The following is a 13,610-nucleotide window of genomic DNA, read 5'->3' on the forward strand; positions in this document are numbered from 1 at the left end:
TGAATAAAATATCTTTGATTCGCATTCATCTTTTCTCCTATTATTTATTTATTTACAAACAGTCTTTTTATTCAAATATTTGCAAAGTTATGTGTTTTTTTAAGACGAAAGACTTTTCTAAGCTGTCTGTCATTGGCCTAGTGGATAAAACTACCGAACACCGGTAACTGTTGGCGCCTCCCGCCGACTTTTCCGGCTTTTCTTCCTAAATCTAGCGCCTTAATAGGGGCCAGTTTGTGGTCGCGAGTTCGCGCATCGCCAATTTGCTAGCCACGTGGAATTTACCAGATTTTCTTCGGGAGTATAAAAGCAATTTATAGAGAAAAAATAAATTCGTGGATCTTCACGGGAATTTTCCCTCTATACGTTCTCACTTATAGGGAGAATTTTCGTGACGATATAGAAATTTATTTTAGTATTTGCTTCTATAGATTGTCACTTATAGAGGCAAAATTTGTATCCTGGATGAATCTATAAATGAATTATTTATTCATAAATATTGTTTTTATTATATTCCATTTAAATAAGTCAATTTAAGCCAGTCTAGAAATTTTAATATTGACTAATTTCGACTGAAAGCGATACGATAATACAATTCTCCATCGTATAGAATGACAATAAATATTTACGCACTCACAGAAGATTCATCCATCATTCTTGTGTTATGGCCGAGGATTAAGCCAGTTGTTACTCATAAACCTGTAATTTTTCCTGGTTCAAACGGATTTTTTTTTTGGTACAGGGATGTGCTTAATGAGAAATGTCCACAGTACAGAGTGTTAAATCCGATGGGATTTGCCATTGATTACCTATCTATGTGCTATTAATGATTGTTGTCAGATGTCTGTAGAATCAGTTATTTTTTGTGTTTGTAAAGAACCACAGCTGTTACTAACGCGCTATTATTGAATTTAATTTTATTTTAACACAAATAAAAAATAGCTAATATACTCGAATTTATATTGTTGTAATTATATTATCATTTCCAGTAATTTGTACATTTACATCAATTTTTTAAAATTCGTGTTAAATATTTAAAAGAGTTGGCAGCGTTGCATTTCTTTATTTGTCTTCATCCCTAATAAATGCTACCGTTACCTTTATAAGTCTTCAGTTTGGTTCGGGGGGATATTAAGGGAGTAGAGTCATATCTCCCGAATCAATCGTCCGATTTTACTAAAAATTTCTACATACATTTTCCCCTAATACACAAACCTCTCTGAAAAATTTCAGAAATTTTCGATAAAAGGCACAAGAGTTATTAAGCTTCAAATTTCATGAAAAAATCCATGCCCCCACATACTATCATCCGTATATACAGAAAAAATCCCCAATTGTTTGCATTTCTAGACGTTTCGAGGCCCCAGAGTCCATAAATACAAAAATCTTGGGGGTCATTTTAGACGATCGCTATACTTTCCTTCTGTTCCATAACAACCGGAAAAGTAAAAATAATGAGAATAGAATGATGTTTTGTTTGTAATTTTAAGTTGTTTAAACTTTAAATCATCATCGAATTGAATTTGCTATATTTATTTTCTTCAAAAGGTCTTTCTTCGTTTTTTATTTTTGGAAAAGTTAAATATTCTATCTTCCAATTTCAACTCGGCACCGAACGAAGGAAAAAAAAGCACTATTTTCGTCATAATCCAAAATGACGTAAGAGGAAACATAAAGGAAATTCCTCTCGGGCTGTAGAAACATAATGGTTGTCTATAATCTCGAAATTTCAATCCAACTTTACTATAATGCTTTCAAATTTCAATCGTTTACTTCTTGTTTTTTCCAGAGATATTCAATCTCACGAAATCTTTGCTTCTTCGGGAACAATGCCCGACATCAATGTTTAACAAAGGCAAAGGGTCATCATAAACTGTACTAAGCATTCGGCCCTACAACGGCATTAAAAACTGCGTGTTACAAGGATTTTAAACTCCTTTTTTCTCAGAGAAAAAAGTCAAATAAAATGGATTCCTTTTAAGTATTTAGAAATTCTTAAATATAGAAAGCCAGTAGAAGATTATTTTAATAAGATTTTTATAAAGAATCTTTATTTTCAATGGTTAATGCTGTTTTAGCATTCTTCAATGTAAGTAAATATATATAGGCTATATTATTCTATATTATACAGTAAACCTGTCCAAAACGGACAAGAATAAAAAGGAAATTTGCATAAACGGAACGGTTTTCTACGTTAAAAAATAAACCTGTTCGAACGGAAACCCGCCAAAGCGGAAAATATTTCGTCTCGTAAGATTCCGGCTTTTACAGGTTTTACTATGTTGTATACAGTCGCGTAACTGCTCTGTGCCAGGATTACGTACAGTCAGAATGAAGAAAAATTAAGCAGAACATAAAATTATTTATTTATTTCAAAATTTTTAAAGTTTAAATCTTATTCCCAAAGTCTCTGGGGATTCAACACCCACATCACCCTCATAAGTATTATAATATTCTATAAAATATATTTTACTCCTCGCTTATTTTTTATGCAGTTTTTTAAAAACTGGATCGAAGTATTAATTAATTAAATAGCTTAACAATAAAATCAAAACGTTAAAGACAAAAAAATCGCTTGTAAAAATATATAGAATTCATTATTTCGAGTTTACTCCGTGAGGTAGATGAGGCGTTATAAAATTTTAATGGAGGAGGATCTGGTGACGAATCATACGAGCGAATAATCGAGGAATAACTCGCCTAATAATTCGAAAATATATTTATTTTCCAGCCACAAATGGCACCTTCTCGTCAAATTTCTATAAAAAAAATCGGCAAAAATCAAAAGAAAACTAATGGAATCGGACAAAATAATGTATATTATATAAATTTGTTCCGCTTAATTACAAAGTTTATTCCCTAACCCATTGACATTCACAATAATTCTTTCAATCCATTTAACACAAGTTTACATCATTATAGAGGCAAGATGCTGTAGCTCCGACGGCATACGTTATCACTGACGTCAGGCTACCCGGGAATGACGTCAGAGAGACCGGTGCTGTCTCTCGTATATTTGTAAACTATGCGAGCACCGATCAATTCTTGTATCTGCAAATATCTATACTTTGGCAGTATTTTTACGGTTAAATATTTAAGAAATGGGTATTTTTTCCCTGGCCAATCTTTAAAAATTTGTAAATTGGAGACGAATTTTTCTTTTTAATGACACTAGAAATGAATATTTTTATGTAAGCTTCTATCGATTTTTGTTAATAACGCATTTAATACAGTTCTAGTTTTGATCAAATCCTATATTTTATGTCCCATTTACGAGTCAACGATTTCAAAATGTTGCGGGTAATGCTTAGTAAGGAGGGGAAGTGCCACTTATTATTTTTCAATCCCCGTATATCGGGCCATTTATAATACCGATATATTAATAAATTATTACGCCCGATAAATATTAAAATTGCCCCAAATGTACGTTACTATATTTAAATATTATATTTCTCTCCCAAAATTATAAGATTGGATCGTTTCGTATAAGGAAATTCTCTCTTATTTTAATATTTAATTATATCTTTTTATATAATATGGCGAAAACATAATTTTATATAAGATTGTGTTTTGTTTCCAGCACAATGTTCATTACGCTGGCAGCACCATTTCTATTGCCATTTTATTGTTTGCAGCAGATCGAAGAGAATGCAGTAATTTGGATGGTTTCCCAAACAGAATTTCTTTTTTATTTATTTACTTTATAAAAAAATCATATTTTATTTTAATAGTCTCCAAAGTTTTACTCCAAAAGAAAATATTTTATTTTATTTTTATTTTGACCTTGATCCGAAATTAGATAATATAAAGCTATTTGGACTCGGTCTTCGATAAAAATTAAAACGATTTTTAAGAATTTTCTATCATATGGGATTTATCGATTAATAGATCGTTGTCTCGCCAACTTTCACTCGCCGGTACCAATTAATGGCAACGTAATAATTACTTTTTGAGTACTTTCCCCTCGTATTGCTCCTCGCACGTGCCGATATTAACGACTTCACTCTGCCTTCAGCGTAACACCACACTCTTTAAACACCTCGGTATAGTTGTACGCGGCTACAGCTCGAGTGTAAACGTACCGTAACTCGATTTACAAAGCGTTATATAGAGGAGGGGTTGCCCACTCGGTTAAAAAAACAAATCAAATTTAAGAAGCGAGTACGAAGCGGCCGTCGTTATATGGCACTAGTTTGTAATTAATACGAGTTTAGGCGATTTTTTATGGAAATAAGAAGAGGAAATTTAGTCGGGCTTCGTCATTAACCCGAAGGCGACATTACTATTCGATCGTTACGTCATACAGCTATGCGCAGTCTCACCGAGAATGATACACGTCGGTCAGTGCTGAGGTTATACGAGCTTGCAGACGTGTCGGGATGTTCGAAAGGTGGAGATGGAACTTGGCTTTTATCTACGGGTGAGTAGTTTATATCTGCACATACCCGGAACGATTTTTTCGACCCGGATAATTAATTAACAAACTCTTCGCTTTTATGTTTAAATAAATAAAAATAATAATACATCGTTAAGAGTGTAGATAATAAGCGCGTTTTTCGTCATCGTGTAGAACGACCCACCTTAAAAACTTTTATGCTTTAACGGCACCGAAAAATCGAATTTTGATGTTGTTTACCAGTTTCATTTTTGAATTAAACCGTTATAAGGAAGAAACGTATAGGTAATAACGTGTAGAAATGTACGGTATAGCGTTATAAGCGGGATTTTAGCCCATCTCTTTCATTGTATTATTGTTGACATATTTGAAGTTATGTCAATGTGTCAGTGTGTTAGGCTATTTCTTTTAATGCAACCCTCGGGGATGAGGATGACAATACTAATGAGCTTAGATGTCGTGTCTCGTTGACACTCTGACAAATTTATCAAGCACCCCTCTTTTGATTTATTCGAAAATATTTATCAATTTTTGCCGTTAAAATCACACAAATTGTCATTTTAAAATTTACAATATATTTTTTTTCTTATTGTGTCGATTTAGAACGTGTTTTCCCGTGTTTAACGGGTAACGGGATTGGTTCGGATTCTAACAACGATCTCGAGTAAAATAAATATTTGGAAAAGGTATTTATAGTATCCACCGATAAATAGGATTCGAAGATAGTTAAGAGTCGGAAAGTTACAGTTAGAAAATTTTCTTATATTTTTAGCTTAAAATTTCACCTGGTTCGGTGAAAGGTATTTGAAATAGAATTCTAAATTGAGATGTAGTGAAGTGGCAATTTCGTCTAAAGGTACTTTTTTTGATACTCGGAGATGGTGCTGTTATCCATATTTTTCCTCGAAGTAAGATCGAATTTCACGAAGAAATTTACTTCGATTTCAAGAAGGTACAACGACCCTTTTTTTCTTTCTTTTATATTTCCTCCTCTCTCGAGCCTCGGCTCTTACGAGGAGTGTTGTCAAAAGTACTGACAGTCGCGTTTTATTCAAACTTCTTCACCGCTGTGACGTAATACAAGATTTTTTCCAAACATTTCTTAATATTGGATGTCTCGATGCGTGTTGATATATATATATATATATATTTTTTTTTTCTATCAATTTAATAAGCTACGGTTTACGTCAGTAACTCGCGGAACTCGTGTATTTTTCTTTACAGAATTACAAAATAATCCGATTTACTTAGGCAAAAATTCTGACAAATTCAACCAATAAATAAATTTATACTCGAGAGACAACTGTAACAAGATCTTCTTCCTCCATAATTATTGGCTTCGTATCTTAGCTTTAAAATAATATATCTGTGAAAGCTTTATAAAAACACACATAAAAAACTAATATAAAAATAACTGATGAAATCTTATTTCTATCGGGAGATGAAGGAAGGAAAAATGATGAATTTCCTAAGCTTTCTTCTTAAATAAGAACAAATGGAAGACAAAGATCTGGAAATACGTCCAAACCACCGAAGCAGATTTTAAATTGTGGCGTGTGACGAAGCAACGTTATATTTCTTTTAGACCCTTATCATCCATCATCTTTTATTTTTATCATCAGAAAATTCCATATTAATAGCTGGGGGTGTCAATGATTAATATCACGCAGCTGTGACTGGACGTCCACTCTATGTAACCGGACATTATATAATTAGTCACGGTAACTAATTTATCTATATTAAGGTAAATATAACACCGTTAAATAAGTAATAAGTACGCGAGATAAATACTTTTCGAGTTACGTTTACTATTAAACATTACGTCCCTGCTGAGGATTATTACGTATGGACGTAATAAACCTCTGCAAGGACGTCTTCGGAGAATTTTTCAAGGGGGGAAACTTGGATACAAGTAATTACATCAATAAATTTAATTTTGGGTTTTTTTCTACAGTATTTCATGGTCGAGGGTGTAAAGCCGCACGCATCAATCGACGATTATAATTTGTGGAAATTTACTGGATTCCAGGGAGGGGTCCAGTAAAATTCCCGTTTGCTCCCCTTTGAAGAAGCCCGTGATCCTCGGATAACATTTCGACTGAATAATATTAAGTACAGCTGTACTAAGGCGAAATGATATCACTTATCAAAATTAAATTTCATTTATAGAATATTTCTCTATTATCTAAAAGCGTAAGTAATTTTATAAAATTGTAACAATATGATTTACGTCTCTAATAGATTTTGTATTACTTTATCAAATTCGTCATTTTATGTAAATTTTATATTTTATTTATTCTGATGATGACCATTTTCGCAAAATTAATTAGTTTTTGTTGTTATTCGATGGAAGAAAGAAGCTTTTTTCTCGTCTTTAAATAGTAAAATCTATAAATATAATTGATTGTTTGTTATTGTTATCATTGTTGTAGAGGTGTAATTTTAACTGGGATTCTCTTTTCTAGTGTTCTCTTTAAATGGAGGTGACTCGTATCTTTGCTATTAACAATTGGAATAAATAAATAAAGAGCGACTTAAATTATTGAAATTTTAACGGCTCCATCCGATAAATTATGATATAAATTTATTTAATAATACTTAAAATTGATGTAAGTAGCAAGACGATAAATCTTGTAGGGAAAGATTGAGTTACGAAGCGAGTTATATCAAAGAAAAAAATTTTAAGCGAATAAATGTAAAAAGTTGGTCTTTACAAAGTATTTTTAGCTGGTGTAGCCTGATTTATCTTCATTTTTTTCTAAACATTTAGTTTGTTATCGGGACAAAAATTTCCACCAGGATACATCGATAATGGTTGTATCACGCACAATCTCCTTTCCTTTCTGTCGAATTACATTATTAAATCCCTGTATATAAACCAGGTCAACTTAGAAATTGCATGCTCTCTATTGTATACACGTAATGAATCGATGGAGTGCATTATATACACACGTATGAATATATGTACTGGCTAGATTTTGGGTTTATCTATTGTTGTAATTTCGACACTAGCATTAATTCTAGTTAATTGATTATGTAAGAATTTCACTTTCTAAATATTTAATAAATATTGCGGGATACGAAATGTATGATTTTCTAAGAGAGGAATTCGTTAGAAATGGTTTTCGAGCGAATACTTTCGTTTAAATTAACGATTACGGTAAACAATATAATGATTATCAACACACTCGGACTTAACGCTATCGATATAACGCTTGTTTACCATAATTTTACCATTATTTAAAGAGTGGAGGATTAAATGATGGATAGAAGCAAAATAAATTGCGCTCCTTATCTCTTCCTATTAACATTTTTATGTATTCTCTTACCGTCTATTCATTATTATAATCAATTTAAATTATGTTTTATTAAGAATTTCAATATATAAATTTTGAAAAACGAAAATTTTATTTTATGCTCCAAAATTCTTAGTTTTTTCAGCAAAAAACGAAAAAGAAAAATGAAATCCAATCATTAACGGCTTGTTTCCCGTGTTATTAAATTTAAACTTTAATCGAATTGAAATATAAGTTAGCTAAAAAATGTTGCTGTTGATAATCGCATTATGGGCGCGTAACGAATCTTAACAGTAGGCGACCCCTTATAAGATAAAAAGACAAATCTCAAATGGAAATTATCTTATAAAACTCGAGAGTGGTTCCGATAACTAACAACATTTTATTGCTCGTAGCGCTGCCCAATAAAGCCAGCAATCAGTATCTAATAGGACAATGAAGTTAACTAGATACAGATAATGCCTCTATTCGCTGTTAAATTTCGATATTGTCTTCACTCTTTTTAAAATTTAGCTTGTTTTATTATTTAAAAATTTCCAGAATTTTCTCTTCTATTTTTATTTCAAATTATTTAAATGTTTGAACGTAGCAAAGTCCATTTATTTTCGACATTGTCTCGCATGCCACTAAACGAAAGATATGTTTGTTTACTTTATTCTACTTTCTCTAATGAATAATAAAGTATTTCGATTTATAGTCGTTATATTTAAAACTAGGAAACTAATTTTAAGACAGTGAATTTTTATTTTTAACTCTGTTTAATTTATTCCACGTTTTAGGATTTTTAAGTATAAAGGGGTGAGTGGAACAAACTCTTCTTTATTAAAAAAATACGAAAATATATATTAATTTAAAAATAAAAAGATAATAATTCCAATAATACTCGAGTAAATTTATCTATTTATTTAGTTAATTTAATAAAATAGAATTTTTTCATCCGGTCATTTATGTATTCGAGTTATACTCGTACCCCTTCCTCGCTGCCCCCTCGTGTACAATAAATTTTTAAAATATATATAAAAATTTGAAATATTTAAATTAGAATTTCGTAGGGTTCAATTTTTAATATCTTTTCGAATTTAACATTAGCTAAATGCGAGATGTGTAGCGGCGTTATTTGCTTCTAACTGTTGATACGTTCTGGTGCGGAGAGAAGCTTCTGTAAAATCGATTTGCCACATATATTGCTCGGGTTTTGCTATACAATAGACTCTACTTATACGGCAATATCGGGACGTATTGAAAATGGAACAATGTTTTCTATAGATATGGATACTAACGCGAATTTACGGCAAAATATTTCGAATTCTTTCTCTTAAAAAATACACTGGTAATCGGTGGCGGGTTCGCGCCTCACCGACGGGCTGGCCACGTTTTAATAGCCAAGTACGGGTCAGTTTCCCATAGAAAGTTCTCCCGGGAGGCATCCCCTCGGCAGATCTCCCATTTGTTGCTTTGCCTTATCCATCGATCTTTAAATTCTTCTAAAAGTAATGATAATCAAAAAATTTAATAAAAGTTTCTGACGTTTTTCTCCTCTTCTTCTTTACTAAAACTTCTCTTATCAAATTGTTTACTCAAACGAAAATCGATTGTGAATTTTTGATACAGTAAGCTTCTCTTCTGATATAGAAAAACAATCGTTCCAGACGGAGATATACAAATACACATGCCGATATGCGGCATTTGTAAATATTTTTTGATAAAATTAACTTGGAAGTCTGCTGAATATTCCTAGAAACTGCTTTAGAATCATCTGTATTTATTTTTATTATTTTCAAGAAGTTTGCAGATCGAAACAGTCGAGAGGTCTTATTTTCTTTAATGGTTCCCATTTCCTAGTTATATTTACCCGTTATTAATGGATTAAACACGACTCGATAACGTCTTACCGAATTGCCAACGTTAAAAAAGAGTAAAATTTGCATAAGAAAACGACTCGAACTAACTTTAAAGTCATTAATGTTTAAATTTAAGCTTATAAATTAATCGAATTTATGGAAATTATTTTTCTTTCTCTCATATCCAAAAAATAAACGATTAGGAACAACAATGAAATATTATTTTTTTTTCTAAAAATAACGTAGTTTTATTGAAATTGCGTATTAAAATGGTTATTTACGTGATTTATGAAAGAAAATAGCTAAATTGGAAAGTCATTAAAGTGATACTTTAGATGCTGATACTTGATAACGCTCATTTCCTTCCAGAAAATTTATAAATAAACTATTTCGGCCTGCAATTTTTTAACTTCTAGAAGATTTCTGACTGTATGCTTAAAAAGAAAGACGAATATTCCCGGTTATACGATCCATTAATGGGTTCTGACATGTTTTTCGCTTCGTGTCGTATCATTAACGCTATACAAAGTAAAATTATGTAATGCTCTTTGCTCCAAAAAGAAAACCCATTGCAGATATTTTAAAACTGTCAAATATAATTGAAGATCGATGTAGAATTACTGTAAAACATTTGTTTCGGTAAATAAATAAGACATTACCTCGTTATTTCTATTTCTATTTCTCTGTATTTGGATTTTCAGGTAATCGGAACGGATGTTGGATAGAATCTGTGCCAGAATTCGTAGCAAAAGATTTTGTTGCTCGGAGGAATTCTGTCGAACGCCTTTCACTGTTGCTAATGCATTGCTCGAAAACCTAAAATAAACTTTCTTTTGTCGAAGACACCGAGTCAAACCACTTATCAAGAAACATTGTCTTTGGGCCTTGTTTGTCGCCGTTGATAATGATATTTACAATCGCTAGGAAATGCGAGATCGAGTTAAGGGCGGGAATCTTTTATTCCAATGCCATTTATTTTACCGAATCCGTCGAAAATGCTTATTTATATACTATTATCGTCATTTTTCTTCTTAAAGATAATGCTTTCGGTATTTATTCTAGGAATATTTGTGGACGATCTCTTACACACGAAAAGATTTTAATAAAAATATTTTATGAGGCTGGCTAAAGGCCTGATTTAGTTTAGTTTTTACTATTCAACGTCCCTTTTAAAAAAACAGCTTGGGTGAATTTATAGATCGCTCCTTTCTCTTGAAAATAGAATATTTTTTCCTGACTTTTGATAGGTCTATATTTTATCTACTCCTAAATTGATTCAGATGTTTTTTAAAATATAAATTTACAAGCCTATTTTTCTTCCTTTTTTATTTCTTTTCGTGATGGACAGCAACGAAACGTGATAATAGACAATAATTTATACGCAAATCCCAATAAACTCTACGTAACTCGAATGATTTGCGTATTAAGTGCGGCAAAATATAATGTAGTTAAAGCATAATTACCATCGATTATGCTAAAATGTAAATTATTAATACAAACCTTAAAGTATTTAAGGCTTTGGCGTGTTTAAAATTTATTTTATATATTAAATTAGATAGATTTGATAGTGATTCTCGAAAGCGAAACGAGTATGGCGCTTCACACTAGTTAGCCGCGGATTTCTCGTACGTCTGCCACTATATCTAATAACAAAAATTGCTAATTTTTAATATTATTTGTATATTTTTCTCGCATTTCTTTTGTACTGTACGTTTAGTTTGTTTCGCCTTAAGGCGTAAGACAACACAACGCACGAGCGATACCTCCCGGAAGGACTTTCTACGAATGTCTTTTATGCACGCTATGAACAATTGTGTGCACGCCGCTAGCTCGAAAACTCGAGACCCATTGATCTAGAACGTAAACGACATGTTGATAAATTATAGAAAATTTAACAGCCACGCGGCCGAGGCAATACAAACTGGCAGACTTTCGACTTACCGGTTTGACAGTAATCTGGAGTGCGGATTCGAGTCCCGGTCAAGAATCTGGGAATTTTGCCCGCGATATGTCGGGCCGGTCTGTCGCTCTCCAGTCGACTCCATTGTGAGCCTGGTCGAACCCGCGATAAACACAATTTAAAAAGGGGTCTGTTTTATTGCCCCGAACGGGAGAAAACAGGTAAAAACTTATTCGGTAAAAACTTATAGAGCAAATGCATGACGCACGCATTAAATATTCTCTGCAGTCGAATTTTCCTAATATTCGATGTAAGAATTCTTATTGCGTGTTTATACGCACAGACTTCACGTATTTTAAATTTAAAATCTATAAATCACGATAAACAAGTAAATTTTAATGTCGAACATTAAGAACTGTCTTAATGATTAATATTGAATCGTGGTAATTAAAGTTTTACCTTGTTTACTATTACTTTTATACAATTTTAATATCATATAAAAGTAACGTAAATCAAACATCTGCGAGGAAAGAAAAAAATAACAATTTTATTTAACTGAAAATCAATATTGGATCGTATTCTAAATTAATTCGTCTCCTACTTTACGCGCAAGATCTTCTTTAAATCTTTAACAAGAGCGTATCAATTGGCTTCGTATAAAATATAAAGGAAATTAAAGAAGTATATAATTTGTTTGATTTGTTTACGGCAAATGTTTGTCGTACGCATCAATTTTTATTCACCCGTTCATAATTTTACGAATGGAAGATTCGAAATATATCAAAGATTTGCTTTTTACATCGATAGCCAATGATTTTCCAATACATTTCAATATATATGTACGCTTTCTTTTATTACAAAATATATATCAAACAGATAAAAGACAAAAATTTTTAAAAAGAATAGAAAATTACAAGTATCGAGTGTTTTATTCGAGTAAACCTTAAGAGAAAAATAAAAATTCACTCTTTTTTGGGCAGTTAATATTTTCTCGTATTAAAAAAAGATTAAGGTTTATAAGTTATTTGGCCCGAAAATAGCCTTGTCTGTCTTTGGCCAATTCGCTCTGTTCTAAAAATAACTTTGCGCGGATAAAAATTGGACGAAGAAGTAACCGAAACCGAACGAAAAAATCAGTAGATTTCCTTCATTAACCGACTAGTAAATTGTCCTTTGATTTAAAAAATATTAAAGCTATTTATAAGCTCGAATTTTCGAAATTTATTTTCCACCGCGGTTTAATAGAAATTGACGTTGGTTTTTGATTTTATATAATGTAAATATATAATTTACTCGAAAATACGTGAAGTATTATCGAGTAAAAAATATGTTATTTATATTCAAAACGTGACTGGAAGTATAAATATTTTTAGTTAAAACAAAGATTATTACTTAAAATAACGCCCGCGGGAGCCGAGCGGATAAAACCACCCATCGCCGTTCGTAACACCTAAATACGGGCCGGTTTTCCATATACCAATTTTGTTACACCTAAATAGGTGGCATTTTCCCTTACGAGAAGCGTTGCCCCGTACAAACTAAGAAACTTGAAATAAATGCTATAATTATTCTTTAGATTACGCGCGATTAACGTAACGCAGTTACAATTACATACTGTCGTCTCCGATTGTCTCCATTGTTATCGAGCGGGTAGTCGAAACGTTACGCACTTATATCAGATACGTCCAAGTTAGGTTAAATAATTTATTTCGACTTTTATTCTATCGGAATTTATCGGATGACGATATAATCGTGTCAGACATCACGTACGAACAAAGTAGATTGTATCGGCGCGAGTTTTCTTTTATATGTGAGAGAAGTTAGAGATTGTATCGAAAAATAATTTGGGTTCTTTTCTTTGCCGGTGACTTATGATTTGAGTCAGGTCGCGCATCATTCGATTTTTATCCATCGTTTGATCAAAACTTCACTATTCCTTATACGTGATAGTTTTCTCAAAATTGCCCATTATGCGGTAACACCCCACGCACTCGGATTTATATCGTCTCTATTCCGTATAACTTTTAATGCCACTTTTTAAATATAATAAAAAATGTAGGCCAAATCTTTTTACCATCGTATTCGGGACATGGCCGAAATGAAATATTTTCTATTCGTCCGCCGCATTTATAAATGTGGCCACTCTTAAACTAACGGCTCCAATTTTGCGCCGAGTG

The 13,610-nt window shown here is 32.1% G+C and overlaps 1 protein-coding gene across 1 annotated transcript in view; it reads left to right on the top strand.

The window, feature by feature from the left end:
- The first annotated feature begins 4,333 nt into the window (after window positions 1-4,333).
- The window catches only part of LOC111626358, a 48,306-nt gene continuing 39,029 nt past the window's right edge, over window positions 4,334-13,610 (top strand). Inside the window, exon 1 of the mRNA XM_023369707.1 lies at window positions 4,334-4,420. The gene's annotated coding sequence lies outside the window, so the exon portion shown is untranslated. The remainder of the gene's footprint in view (window positions 4,421-13,610) is intronic.

The sequence above is a fragment of the Centruroides sculpturatus genome, unplaced genomic scaffold (genome assembly GCF_000671375.1).
Source record: "Centruroides sculpturatus isolate CEXI.00-Female unplaced genomic scaffold, Cexi_2.0 scaffold26, whole genome shotgun sequence".
In the NCBI taxonomy this organism is placed as follows: domain Eukaryota; kingdom Metazoa; phylum Arthropoda; class Arachnida; order Scorpiones; family Buthidae; genus Centruroides; species Centruroides sculpturatus.